The 14,077-nt window shown below is 41.5% G+C and overlaps 1 long non-coding RNA gene across 1 annotated transcript; it reads right to left on the bottom strand.

Moving 5' to 3' along the window:
* Positions 1-258: 258 nt before the first annotated feature.
* LOC147059594 (uncharacterized) lies at positions 259-1,783 on the bottom strand. The gene is made up of 3 exons (XR_015065749.1): positions 1,030-1,783; positions 570-700; positions 259-483 (listed from the first exon to the last, which is right to left on the bottom strand). It is a non-coding gene; the product is annotated as an uncharacterized LOC147059594 (long non-coding RNA).
* Positions 1,784-14,077: the final 12,294 nt, after the last annotated feature.

Raw genomic sequence — 14,077 nt, 5'->3', positions numbered from 1 at the left:
ACAGATTATTTTTATTGTATAAGGTGGTGGAGCTGTTAATTGAAGTGTGCCAGGCTTTTCCTTTACGACAAGATGTATGACTTTGTGGATTATTTCCAGTTGTTCTGTTTGTTTCTATTATTTCTATTATTATTATAACTGGAAGTCATCCTGTAAAGTTACTGATTTGCTAGATCATTTATTATTATTTTTATTTTTTTGTGAATAAGACTTAAAAACATAAAAATATTTTGTTGAATTGCCTTCCATAAGATTTCATCCACATTTGTTGCCTTAATATGTTGAGTTCACCCAACTATTTTTCAGAAAGACAAATATTTTCCACATTTGACATTATTCCCATAAAATGTCCCCAAATATGTCTTTAAATGCAACAATTGCTGATTGGGTTAGCGATGGGCTTGATGAATGTCCTCTCTCAGGGATTCGGACCATCCTCTGTCCATTAGCCGAGTTGGACCTCTGCATCTCCGAGGAGTTGTTCTGAAACACGGCGCCGCAAATGAGATGTGACACAACGCTATTTATACTGCCTGGCCGGGGAGGAGGAGATGCAAAAAAGTGCTCACCTGCTGCTTGATGAGGTCTGCCGGCTCCCCAAACCCACCGAGGAGGCTGTGTAATTTTCACCCTGGCATCCAAGGGACCCCTACCGCCCCATCAACACCAAACACTATCGTCTACCTCCTCCACCAGCACCCTAGAGGCAGCCAAACACACTGCATAATTACTCCGTGTGAACGTTCCCCGCAGTGAGCGTGTGTCTGTCACACACCCGGGTGTCATATTTCCACTCCTCCATGATGCTTTTGAGGACATGCAACACGGCTACTGTGTTGATGGCTCTTTTGGAGCCCCCCCCCCCTGGAGTATTTCTAAAAATAATGCTTTTACCCCATTCTTCAGATACAAAGGAAAGGTTGGATGAATGTGGTGGATTTGAGAAAAATGATGTATTTTTTACCAATCACAGGTTGTCTGTTAGAATAAAACCAAGGTCAAGAATAAAAAGTATTTTGGACTTCTCACCTGCTTTCGGTTCTTCCCTGAAGGTGAAGAACTTCTTTTAAACTCAAGCCATTCTCTTTGCTGTCAACTGTCCATTGAATGTGCTGAAAGCTCAACTGTCAATCACGTAGCACTGCTAAAACCTGACAAAAATGGATGCGACTTCATCTTTCTTATGCCGACATATAACTGCATATATGAGTCGTGAAAATATATCCGCTTAACGCCACTGGCTGGAATATATCCCACCAGGTTGTCACGGGGCTTTTCCATACCGTGGCAACAATGTGGCCATGCTAGCCGAAAGCCTCGCTCCAGATACGCTGCCTCTCAAACCTGACTATTTTTTTCCCTTCCATCAGACCAGCTAAGAGCTTATTTGCCTTATAAATGACAAAAAGTACCTGATCTGTGCTTGTACCTTTCAATAATTGTATAATAGTCCTTATGGTTGTGGTTCAGTTAGCCACATTAGCCAGCTAGCATTAGCAGAAGCAATTTCTGGCATTTATTATGCGCACATAAGAGTATGTTGTTAGCTACTGGTATATTGTGAATGTTTTTTTTCTTGCTAAGTAAATTTTTGTGAAATTACTTTGGATTTCCATGTACAATCTATTTTGTATTTAGAGAACCCCCTTTTGTGTTTTTTAATGTATGGCCATGGGCCAAGTGAGGTTTGAAAAGACATCTTCCTTGCCTCCGGCAGTCAAACAAGCGACGACTCGGCAGCAAAACACGGATTAGGTAGAGATTATTAAATGTCAGCTCTTAAGACAAATACTTTTTACAGCCTCAAAGTGAATCAATACTACTTATCTTTGATAAAAGAGACCCGGGAAGGCAGAGGGAGATGCATCTCGCCGTCTCCCACCTAACAATATCGCTACTAATCTTGTTGGGAGATCCCGGAAGAATGTACTGGAAATGGATTATGATATGACGTGCTCATTTCTTTGTTATTGCGGTCAAAAGTCCAACGTGGACGATCCCCTGGTAAAGGATCTGATTCTTATATCACGCTGGAATCATTTTTAATTCAATGAGGCGTATCTATACGACGAAAAGAGGATGACCTCAAAACCAAAAACAGGGAAGGTATACAATTTATGTTCATATTTTATACAGAAAATATATTTTGTAAAATGATGCGATATAGAAATTGTGAAAATAATTTTAGTTGACATTTACGGATATATGTTATTCATGTTCATATTTTTTAAAGAAAATGATATAGATGAATAGTGAAAATAACTTTAGTTGACATTTACGGATATATTTATATATCATACGGTATGGAATATCACACTTGAATTTATTGATGGAAAAGAGCATTTGTCTGTCTTTGGACTACACAATAAAAGTTCCATCATTTCCTCCACCAAGTCCAAAATGGACTCTGCGACCTGGGAGTGTATATTTAACACGCCGCATGAAGCTAGAAAAGATCTCTGCAAATCATAGCGTTCCGTTCTTATTACAAAGCCTTCTGCGCTCTTCCTCCCAAATGGCTAGCAAAAAAAAAAAAAACATTTTCCCAAAGGTCCCCAGACTGACATGTGAAAATATTGACGTAAACAAACCAATCAGAAGGCCTCGTGTCGTTGGTGGCGTGAGGCCTAGCGCAGCTCATTTCCGTTTTTCCGCCCCTGATCCTATATTATTGCTGCGGCAAGCACTCTAAAGTTTGGAGAGCCCACCGACTGCCAGCAAGAGCGCTTCATTACCTTTTCGTTCACACCGCATGCCTGCCCGTGTCTCTATCCCTGCGTGTGCGCGAGTGTTCATGAATTTGTAGTGCTCCCTCGCCGCCTTCATCCAAATCATAATTACAATGTAATATCACGCGTAAGGCAGCGCCCCTGCTGTTGTTTCTCTTCCTCTTTTCTTCTATGAATATCAAATGTCGTCACGCTGGGCTCTCAAAGCTGCGCAGATCCTTGCCAGGCACACCGATAGCGTCTGTGTCCATGTGTTTAGAGTTGTGTATATATATGTGTGTGTGTGTGTGTAGATGTAGGTTGCTAGTTGTGTGTGTGTGTGTGTGTTTGTGTGTGTGTGTGTGTGTGTGTGTGTTTGTGTGTGTTTGTGTGTGTGTGTGTGTGTGTGTGTGTGTGTGTGTGTGTGTGTGTGAGTGTGTGCAGATGTAGGTTGCCAGTTGTATGTATGTGTGTGTGTGTGTGTGTGTGTGTGTGTGTGTGTGTGTGTGTGTGTGTGTGTGTGTGTGTGTGTGTGTGTGTGTGTGTGTGTGTGTGTGTGTGTGTGTGTGAGAGAGAGAGAGAGAGAGAGAGAGAGAGAGAGAGAGAGAGAGAGAGAGAATTAATGAATAAATAAATAAATTAATAAATAATCATGAATGAATGAATGAATGAACGATTGAATGGATGACATACTCCATTGTTTGTTTATTGTGTTTAGATTGATGCTTAATAGAAACCCAGCTTTATATTTTTGGACCTGGGATGTATTTTAGAGAAATCAATTTGCGCACATTAAGTAAGGTGCCCCAGTTGCCTGTCCCTCGGGAGCTAAGCAAATTAATTTGTGACTCTCGGAAATTGATTTTTGCAATCACAGCACAGTATTTGATAAATAACCGAACGCGATCACCTCTGACGATAAATACAGTTATTATCTCTTAGAGGTGTAATTAGTGCAAATGAGCGCACTTGATTTGCGGCGAGCCCTGAAAGTTAGCTAAACAATGAAAGTGTCATTAGTGCGCCACCCCTTTGAAATAAGTTTGAAAGACGAAAGCGGCGCTCCCACGAGGAGGTGATGGATCTTGACCCTTTGGTGTGATGTGATTCTGAGCGCTTTTAAATGTTGCTTAAAGCACCACAAGGCACGCACTGATGGTTACTTGTCTGCTCATTAATGCATTTTTATTGATGGCAGCCTCCGTAATGCAATTGAGCCACGGTTTATTTGTGGCTAATGAAAGTGTAGGGACAAATGCTGTAATATTTTCTGCTTCTATTAATTTTGCCTCTTTTTTTTTTTTTTTTTTTGTTCACTGAAATTGAGTCTGAAAAGCACCATAAGGTTTTTTGGGGGGGAAGTTTCAGTGAGCAGAGACATTTCTTAAGGTGGTCCATGTGGAAAAGTAATTACACTGCGCACAAACATGCTAATATTTACCGATTAGCATTAAGCGTGGCTATGACATCATGATAGCGCTCTACTGAAAGCCCATTGCTTATATTTTAAGTCAAGTCAAGTCAAGTTCAATGTTGTATTTGTGTATAACTTGTAAAAAAAATTCTAATAATAAATCATAATAATAAATAATAAAACAATATGAATAAAATATACTATGAAAAAAATATAATAAAAAATAATAAATCTTAATAAAGTGTGCATTATTTGTTTACGTTTGTCGAGGGACATATCTAGGACCTTTTAAGCTTCGAGTGGCATACTTCCTACTTGCCAGCAGTATTTGACCCTCCGACACTTCTTTTCGATTTTCATTTTCTGCCTCTCCATCTTGGAGTGGGCTTAAAACTACAGTGCCTTCCCTCTTGTGGCTCGCTTTTAAAATTCATAGAACATGAACGTTAAATTTCACCACTTTTCCCCACGCTGAGATTTTTTTTTTCTAAGAATACTTAGGGACTTTTGGCCACGCCAGAAAATTAGCGCACAACAATTGTTTTTACCATCGGCTGGAGTGGGAAGCCGAGAGGAGGCCGTGATGGGCTACGAGTGGAACGAAGCACCCCGCGACACACAGATCACTCTAAATGTAAATGAGAGGGGTTTTGGAGTGCGCTGGTCACGAGGCAACAGTCGGGACTCGCTGATGACACATGCCAATGTCATGCACAAGACCACATGCCTTTTTAACAGAAATGAGAGAAGCAGTAGATACAGAAAAATAGATACGGTGAACGGCTTCATAAGAACGAAGAAGTGAATTGAGGAACTTCATTTCAACAGAAGTTGTACTTTATGGCCGTTTAGAAACCATTTTAGTGGGGCTTCTATTTCTTTGCTCACCACCACCATGGAAGATGTCACTCAACTCAAAGATCCAAAACGTGTCCACGACCGTCACAGCAACAGAAGCTGCTCTACAGCTCACAGCCTCTCGCTAATAAGAAGTCTTTAGACACGGCGTGTTCCCGCAATGGACCTAGAACTGCTGCCATGTTGCATAACTTTCATTTTGTACAAGTCAATAGAAAAGCACGCCTCAAGCAGAACAGATGCAGCACTTTGCAGAACATGACATTATGTTACGGAAAATGGAGGAATGTCATGGGCATCAGAGAGAGAGAGAGAGAGAGAGAGAGAGAGAGAGAGAGAGAGAGAGAGAGAGGAAGTTGCAAAATGGACTGTTATTTTATTTTTTATACTTTTAAAAACACAACAGCGCAACATCAGAGGCATGTAAGTAGTTTTTTTTTTCCCTCGGGTTCAGACTAAGGCCAGGTACACACAATAAGACAATTGTAATGCTTTAACGCAAAGTGCAGAAATGGTGAAGTCAAAAATGGTGAAGTCAAAAATCTGGCCTGACACCTAAGGGTTACATTATAAACCATTATAAAAATCTAATAATTGATCCAGAGCTGCTGTGGTTATAAAGTTTCCACCAACAAAATATTTTTGGAAAGAAATTTAAGAAACAGACATGCAATTAAAATAGTAAAGTCCTTTCTATTTAAAAATTAAAATAAAATCTATCAGTCAGTAACTTTTAGCCACACCATTTGACGATGGAAAACAAAAGTGGCTCCCTGGGGGGGTCCTTTTATTTTTTATTTTTTTTTTAATTTTTATTATGACAAAATTTAATCCGAATGTATGCGGCTCAGGTAGAGCCCTGGAGGGACAACGTGGGATTCGCAGCCCAGGGAGGGCACACAGCTGTAAACAGAGACACGGCTTACCTGTCAATCTGGTGCCCGTCACTGCGGGAGCAAACTCTGCTCGGAAATATCCGCAGTCAGCAGTGTGCGCGTGTGTGTGTTTGTGTGTGTCTTCATCTTTGTGTCTGCATTTGTGTGCCCATGTGTGTCCTTATGTGTGGTTTTGTGCTGTTGCCTCTTTGTGTCTTTGTATCTGTTTTGTGAATGTGTTTGTGCGCAATCAGTGCGTGCGCCTTTTTATTTGTGCGTGAACGTTTAGCATCCAGAATGCTTTTGACCTCCGGGGCGAGCCAATCTGCAGTCCCTGGGCCGGCTGTCGAGTGGCGTCGGCCTCTTCGTCCTCCTCCATCACGGTCGGCCCGTTAGCGCTAATGAGAAGCGACGTATTGTCCTTCCGTCGCTTCATTCGGCCGCCATGATGGCGGCCAAATTGCTTTCTGAGGCGTTCAGGGATGAAGAACAAAATAAGATGTCAAAAGAGCGCGTTAGAGGCGGTGCGGATTCTAAATATACGCCAGAACAAAAGACACGCAAGCTAGCGTGAAAGTCCATATTCAATATGAACGGAAGACATTTCACAGTGTGGCAAATGAAAGCTGCATTATCTTAAAGTACGCCAAGCCTTTTATAGTGTTAGCTGCTTTTTAAAAGCTCATCATTTAATTTCTGCAAATGTAGGCCATTTGTAGACTAACGCACACGTCCCCACAGGCCGACAAAGAAAGACTAATTAAAGCTAAAATACTTTCCTGTATCTTATTTGCAACTGTCTTCTATGCTTTGTCTACCACTGAGCCAGTGATGTCGAGTCGTAATCAGAAAGAGCAGGACTGCAAATTACATAGGTGCTCTTTTTGGTTTTGCTATTTGTAAGAAAGGATCGTTCAAATATATGCCTCCGCGTGCCTCGCTACTGAAATGATAAATGTCACCAGTGATGGTTGTGGGGTCTGGAATGGCATGAGTGTTGTGAGTGGGTGGTAAGTGGTTGTGAAGAAAATGAGCGTGTGTGTGTGTGTGTGTGTGCGTGCGTGCGTGCGTGCGTGCGTGTGTGTGTGGTGGGTTGTTTTGTGCAAATATCATGCCAGAGGTGCTTTTCCCAGTCTGGCCATCAACAATCAGGAATAGATATAGATAGAGACTAGATGGTTTATGAGCGCTGTGAGCCACTCTGAAGCAATGTCGCCACAAGGCAGCCATTTTGAGACAGAGCTGGTGCCGATCACTCATAAAATTACACTCAACGAAGCACGGGTTTTAAAAGAACTGTAGATTGCTCAACACAACTGATTTTCAAATGGCTTTATTTTGTAAACGTTATTGACTTTGTTCAGTTTGACTCATAGCCACGTTACAGCACAGCACACAAGAGCACTCCTCTGTTCCAAGATGGCCGACCAGATGACCTTAAGCCATTTAACCTGTAATTCCTTCTTTAAAATCGCCACGCCTCCCACTCCACCCCTCCGCAGACCTCCACTCAAGATGATGACAATTAACACTGATGATCAGAAATGACATTTTTCAAGAGCACATATTTTTGTCCACAATTAACATGACAATTTTGTCATGCATCAAATGAGGAACTACCTGGATCATTTTGTGGCCCCCCAGCAGCACTGGCGTAAAATTCTAGCCCTCCTTCCTGCATTGAAGTTGGCCATCCCTGCTTTCCTGTAAGTCGGTGGTTTCATTCAGTGATTGTCTAAACACTTTTGTTCATTTTGTGTATTTTTAGAGCACACACACTCACACAGGCACATGACAAATAGTTTGAGCTAGCTGCCCGAAGCGCTAACTTTTAAACAAATATATCAAATGTGGACACATTCTTTGGCCATTCCGCTGTGGGGGGGGATTAGCGGGGGAAATGGTGATGGAATTTAATACTGCCATTAATAAAAAGAAAGTTTGTGGTAATGAAGCCGCCTCAACAAACTTTTGAAGTCCTCCACAGAAGTAAAACAATACGCGGCGGCTGTTTGGATGATTTAGTGTCACTACCAATCAGAGTGAAAGCGTAGATCCATATAATAGATCTCCTCGTTATTACCACCGGGAGATACAGTCGGCGGCGGTGGCGGCAACGGCGGAGTTTCCAGCTGCGGCGCCAAAAAAAGCGCCTCATCACATCGCCGCCATTGCTCAATTGCATGTTTATCATCCATGACATTGGCAGAATGTTTCTTCCTGGGATTGGGCCTCATAAAAGGACCCATTTGCTTAAACTTGAGCTGGGATTTTAGTCCATTAGCCAAATTACCAGAGATGAGCCCCCCCCATTCCCCCACTCAAATTCGACGTCTTCAATCTGCTACACAGTGTGAGAGCTGAGAGGCGAGAAATGCCAAGTTGGAAGAGAAAGCGACAAGACAGCCAGCTATTTTTTTTTCTATTTCTATTGTGGTGTTATCATAAATAACTAGCAAAAGGGGTGATTACATTTAACGATAAAACAAGCATACTTGTAGCATACTTCAAGCGGGTTTAAACGCAGAACGGTTGTCTTTGGCGATGAAGACGTTGATGAGTTTGAGCCGGCGAATAAATCTCACGACCTTTGGGGAAATAACATGGGTGCAGATAATGTCACCGTGCTTCATAAAAGCCAAAGCAAGCACTGCCTGGTGCTTAATTGTCACGGCACAACTGAGAATGAGGAGAAGGCAAATATCATAATGATGATGTTGATAATGATAGTCAGGGGCGGAGGTAGACATTTTTTTAGTGGGGTGAAAACTTTACTGAGTACATACCTATTAATTGGCTCATCAGGGTTCTGAAATCTTCCAGCATACCTTAATGAGTATAAGCAGAATAGAAAATGGCCGGATGGACTCTGAATGAATCGTTGTGCCAAATTACAACTCATTAATTTAGCAGCACAATGACTCCATTTTCTATGTTTTTAGCACACGAGGACGTTGCCTCTGACCCTTCATTTAAATAAGTTAATACACTGGCCTATTTGCCGAGACATATGGCGGATGTTTGAAGAGAGGGCTTCGGTATCTGCTCTATACAGTCGTCTCAGGGGAGAATTTGATTCCCTTTCATGTGTCATTCTCCAGGTGTCACTCTCCACCCCGTGTTATCATCGGCGCCGCCACTGTGACAGCTTCAAGCCCCTTCCTCCAGGAAAAATAAAAGCCAAACTCCAAAGCTCGGCTGAAAGCGTTTCCCAAGCAGACTTGAGTGACGTTTGCTTTATGTGCAGGCGCCGATTGACGCCCCATTGTAGCGTTTAATAAAAGGCCAAGTGTTAATTTGCTGTTATCCATGGCTTATACTTGGATTAGTTTTTTGAGGTGGTGTTAATGCTGATTGTAAATACCTGTCAGCGTACTGTGACACCACAGAGGTCCAATATAAACACAAGCACGCTTGCGTTGCCGGTAGCTTGTCGCTATGAGTTAATAATCCAAAATGGCGACTAAAACCACAACTCCCCCTCTGTCTTCTGTGCAGTCTCAACAATTAGTGTATTTTACAATATAATAGAAGAGCATTAAAGCAATTATATCGAAACTCTCAAAACGGACACACTAGCATAGATTCAAATATATGTCCAATTAATATTACCAAAAATGATAATGCCATACAAATAAGATAGTCATGAAACGAAACATCAGTCCTACTGCATCAGTTATTGAGCACAGTGTAATTTTAAGTTCATAACTTTGTCAGTGAGCGATTAGCCTCAGCACGGTATAAGCTAATTTGCAAATAATCAATTTAGTTGTTTCATTTTAATGGAACGATAATAATGTGTCCCATAACACTAACCATTAAAAGAGATAAGACAAATAAGATCCAAGATGGTATAATAATAAGTGGATGGCTAATTACTGCCACCTACAGGACTGGAGTTGGACAACACTTTTCAAGTCCTCATCCACCCAACGTCACGGCAACACACACAAGTTGGCATTGTTCAATAATAACCTCAAATTCATCATTGTCTAATCTTTCAGCCGCTCGCCGCATAGCAACTACTGTTCACACAAAGCATCCCTTAAAGTTAGATGAGCAAATGTTCATCCCAAAGAAGCGCTATCCGTACCAACTTGTGAGCAATACTGACTTCAAAGACGTTGCGTGTAAACAGAAGAAGGCAGCGGGATAAAGCCGGCCCGCTTCAAGTCATTATGACAGAATACAATGCTGTTAGCGCTTTGAGCTTCCCCGGCTGCTTCGTATGTAACGAGGGCTTCAGGTGATACACCAAAGAATGGGCGGGGGAGGATTTCCATAAATTTGGTTGGGATTTTGTTTGTCGGGATCGAATGAAGAATGTAAAGGAAGAGATTATCACAAGCTCTGGGAGTTTGAGAGGGGGTGGGGGGGGTCTTACTTCTATTTCTCTTCTCCCGCAAAAGGAGAGCTATACGACGACAATGTTTTTTTTTGAAAAAGTGTAAGAGACGCTGAAAAATAAGACAAATGAATCGTTAAAGTCATATGAGATGATGCAATTTGAGCATGATGAGATTTCTTGCTGCAGCCAAAGGATCAAATTTAGTTCAAGTCCAACGCATGTGTGTGGTTTTCCACAGCTAGCCGCTAACGACCGGCTGCTTCGTCTTATCGCCTCAAACGTCAAATAAGAGCCCGAGACAGAAGACAAATCAAAAGGTGGAATTGTTGTAAGGTTTTTCAAGGCGGCACCCAACCCAGAGACGTTGCTTCCACTTTTCTTCTTCCTTCTCCGCCTGTGTGCACCATGTCATCTTTAATCACCGTCACTGACATGTGGGAGCTTTTTCATTCTTCGCTCACGCTTCTTGATACACTCATCCCATTGCCTTGACACATGTGTATGCTTTTTTTACTCTACATCATAAAGCAATCATATCTACTGGTGTTCAAACTATTTTTCACTTAAGACAATTAATAATTAGGGGAAAAAAACAGTAACTGTAATTATCTCAGTTCGTTGATGCTATTCTTCAGAAAAATCCCCAAATCCAGTCCACTTTCAAAAACATCAGTGCCTCGTACGTTCGTCATTGTAATTAGTACGTCACAAATTAAAGCAATCACTCGTCTCATTGGTTATTCATGATAACTGCCACCTTGCGAGATAGAAATCGATACTGGATCCAATCCAGCAAAGATTCTGAAGTACGATGCCGACACGATTGCACACAACATCCGAATATCAAAGAGATGACTCGTCGTGCTCGTTATTCGTTTTTAATTGTAACCGCAACCCAATAGACACAAGTAACATGACGAGAACTACAACACGTTTAAAAATAGCCTGTGGTCGTTGGGGCTGACGAGCAGTCACCAATATGATTACCCCCGAGTGTCAATACCAAAAAGAGGAGGTGCGAGGAAGAGTCCCTACTGAGGTGGAAAATGAACATCTTTGACCTCATCAAGTCCGCGGAAGCGTCTCAGCTCACTAATTAAGATTGAGCAGAGGAAGCGAAGGCGGCCATCTTCTTGGAAATTAATCAAGCGCACCTCACTTTACGCCGCTGCTATTTTGTATTTATCCATGAGTTTTGGTCAAGGCAGAAAAAGGAAGAGGGCAACACAGTAAGTGAACTTTTGTTATTTCACGGGGATTGCTCTCTAAATGAATAACAAAAGATTTAAAGCAAATAAATGATAAAAAATAATCGTTTTTTTCTCGCTAACAACCCAGACTAAACTTACGATTCCCTAACAAACAAAATTAATAAAATTGTTGTTCGTATCTTTTCATTTTTGTTACCATTTTATAGTGAAGTGGGGTTTGGCACCCTCTTGTGGCACTTTAGGGCATTTAAAAAAACAAAACAGTTGCAAGATTCTCAAGTCGGTTAATTTACGAATGGTGAATGGGTAAGGCTCCCTTCTCGACAATAATGCTCACAAGTGTCACATCTGATTGCAACTATGATCTTTTTTACAACACACTCATTATTCCCAATTAAACATTCCGGCATCCATCATAAACGTTTGGTGAGCGTACTGGCGTTATTGGTGCCCATTAATACTGCATATACGCAGCCCATGAGAGAGCAATTTAATCCGGCAGCGGCGGCGGCGATGTTTAAATATTCCACAGCCAATTTACGTGGCCCATTTTGATTTACAACATAGTGAAACGCAGGCGAACATACCCGCACAGCCTCTTTGGGTTGTGCAATTAACTGGACAAATAGCTTGTCATCTCGGGCCAGCTCAAACCTCGCAACGCCGCTGTCACCTGAGCATAGGACTGGCCAATAATAATTTTTTCTTTCAGAAAAATATTTTTTCATGTTTGTAAACATTATCCTGACAAAGGTAACATTTTAAATTTTAACATTTTAATATTGAAATTAGCATTTTTAAAATAAAGTGCGGGTGTTTTTCCCTTTCTGTATTTAGTTCAATATACTAAACAAAAACAAAACATCCTCCAGTAGATTTTTCCTGGATTATCTTGGATATTCAAAAGAAATATACATTTTGCACCGATATTTGGCTTGGCCTCTTGATACCGTTAATTCCTCTCCCACTGCCAGTTACTTCGCGAGAATTAGTCACAAGTGGCTTTTTTTTTTCAATAGTAATAGATGAGTAGACATAATATTAGTAAAGTCCTTTCTGTTGTTCGTGCAGTGATGACACATTTTGAATGACAGAAGCGTCCCTAAAAACACTTTTTGCCTGACCAAATCGAGTTAATAAAAACAAGAAATAGCGTCAGCGGGATACAATGATAATTCTCAACTGCTATAAGAGATGCCATCAGGCGTGCCACGGGAAATTACCCAATTGAAAAAATAAGCGCTAGGTATAATCAACCTGATGTCAGTCATACAAGAGAATAATAGCTTTGGGTTCAACTAAACGGCCATTTGTCTATCTGTCATGTTGTACGAGTTGGAAAACACAAATCGCGCAGGACCGGGGTCGGCCTTAATGGAGCAGAAACATGGTCCGGCCGGCGGGAGGAACCTTGAGGACGGTGTCCTCCCTTCAATGCTGGAATGAGAAATAGGGAATATCAGAGGCCGACGAAAAATTACAGCTCCGATGTCAGAGTCGGATGACAGCCAGTAACTGCAAAGCGCCCAAGGCAGCCGCCACTCGGTTCCCTTACCTTCGCCTCCGTGAAGGTCAGTCCGGCGACTGGCCTCCAAGCGTGGCCGCGGCCATGTTTACCTCTCTTTTTTGGAAAGCCAATTACGTGGCGGAGGCGCACTGCCAATCAAAGACGCCAGCGCTGGTAGCGTTTGTGCCACTCACTTCGGTACCAGAGGTTACCAGGTGCCTTCTTTTTAATGGCCAATTTGCTCCATTAATGTCCCTGAATTCCGAGCATACATGACAACTTGCGCACATTTTACACAGACAACTTGGAGTAAAAAATGTTGTGGGACAGCAGAATGGTGGAGTGGGGACCACTGTTGCGTACAATAGTTCCATTTAAAATGTTTGTTTCTTATCTAATGCTTTGTAATGTCATGAGATGTTGAATTTTTTTACTGGCTGGACACTGAAATCATCAAAATTGTGGAGATAAAAAAATTAATTGATGAAGAAAATTGATAAAAAATAGTTTTTTTACTTTAATTGTTGAGATAAAAAAAATTATTGATTAAAACAATTTGATAAAAAAAATGTTTTTTACTGGCTGTACACTTTAATCATCATGATTGTTGAGGTAAAAAAATGACACCATATTTATCAGCAAAAAAAAAAAGGCGAGTAGCTCTTTAATGGAAAACAAATTAGTCCTGGATTTTCACAAACAAATGATTGAAGAATAAATAGTAGTTTATGAAAAGACAGCAATAAGGTCACATTATTTTAGGACGTCAAAGATTACGAAAAGACCTTCTTTGGCTTCCATAGCGGAATATTTTTGAAGTGCAGCTGTATTTTACAGCTTGGGGGCATTAGCAAGCCCATACTAAATGGAGTTTGTTGACTATTATATTGCGCTGAATGCGGGGTGATTATAAACCTGTCTTCACTTATGTGAAAAATAGTGAGCAGCCGGCCCTAATGCCGGCTGATTTTTATTCCGGAACCCCTCGAGGGCACGGCGGATGATTTACGTGGGCTCATCGACGGCGCGTGTGATCATACAAGTATTTTGCCGTTGATGATGACAAACGAGCGCTTGCTGTCCTCGCCACTTACTTTGCCTTTTAGCTGACACCTAATGGCCTCGCCGTGACAGCCCTAAAAGACGATCATGGAAG

This window comes from Syngnathus leptorhynchus, chromosome 3 (genome assembly GCF_054491065.1).
Source record: "Syngnathus leptorhynchus isolate UIUO chromosome 3, UIUO_Slep, whole genome shotgun sequence".
Lineage (NCBI taxonomy): Eukaryota > Metazoa > Chordata > Actinopteri > Syngnathiformes > Syngnathidae > Syngnathus > Syngnathus leptorhynchus.
The sequence above is the reverse complement of the archived record's forward strand: the minus strand, read 5'-3'. Positions and strand labels throughout refer to the sequence as shown.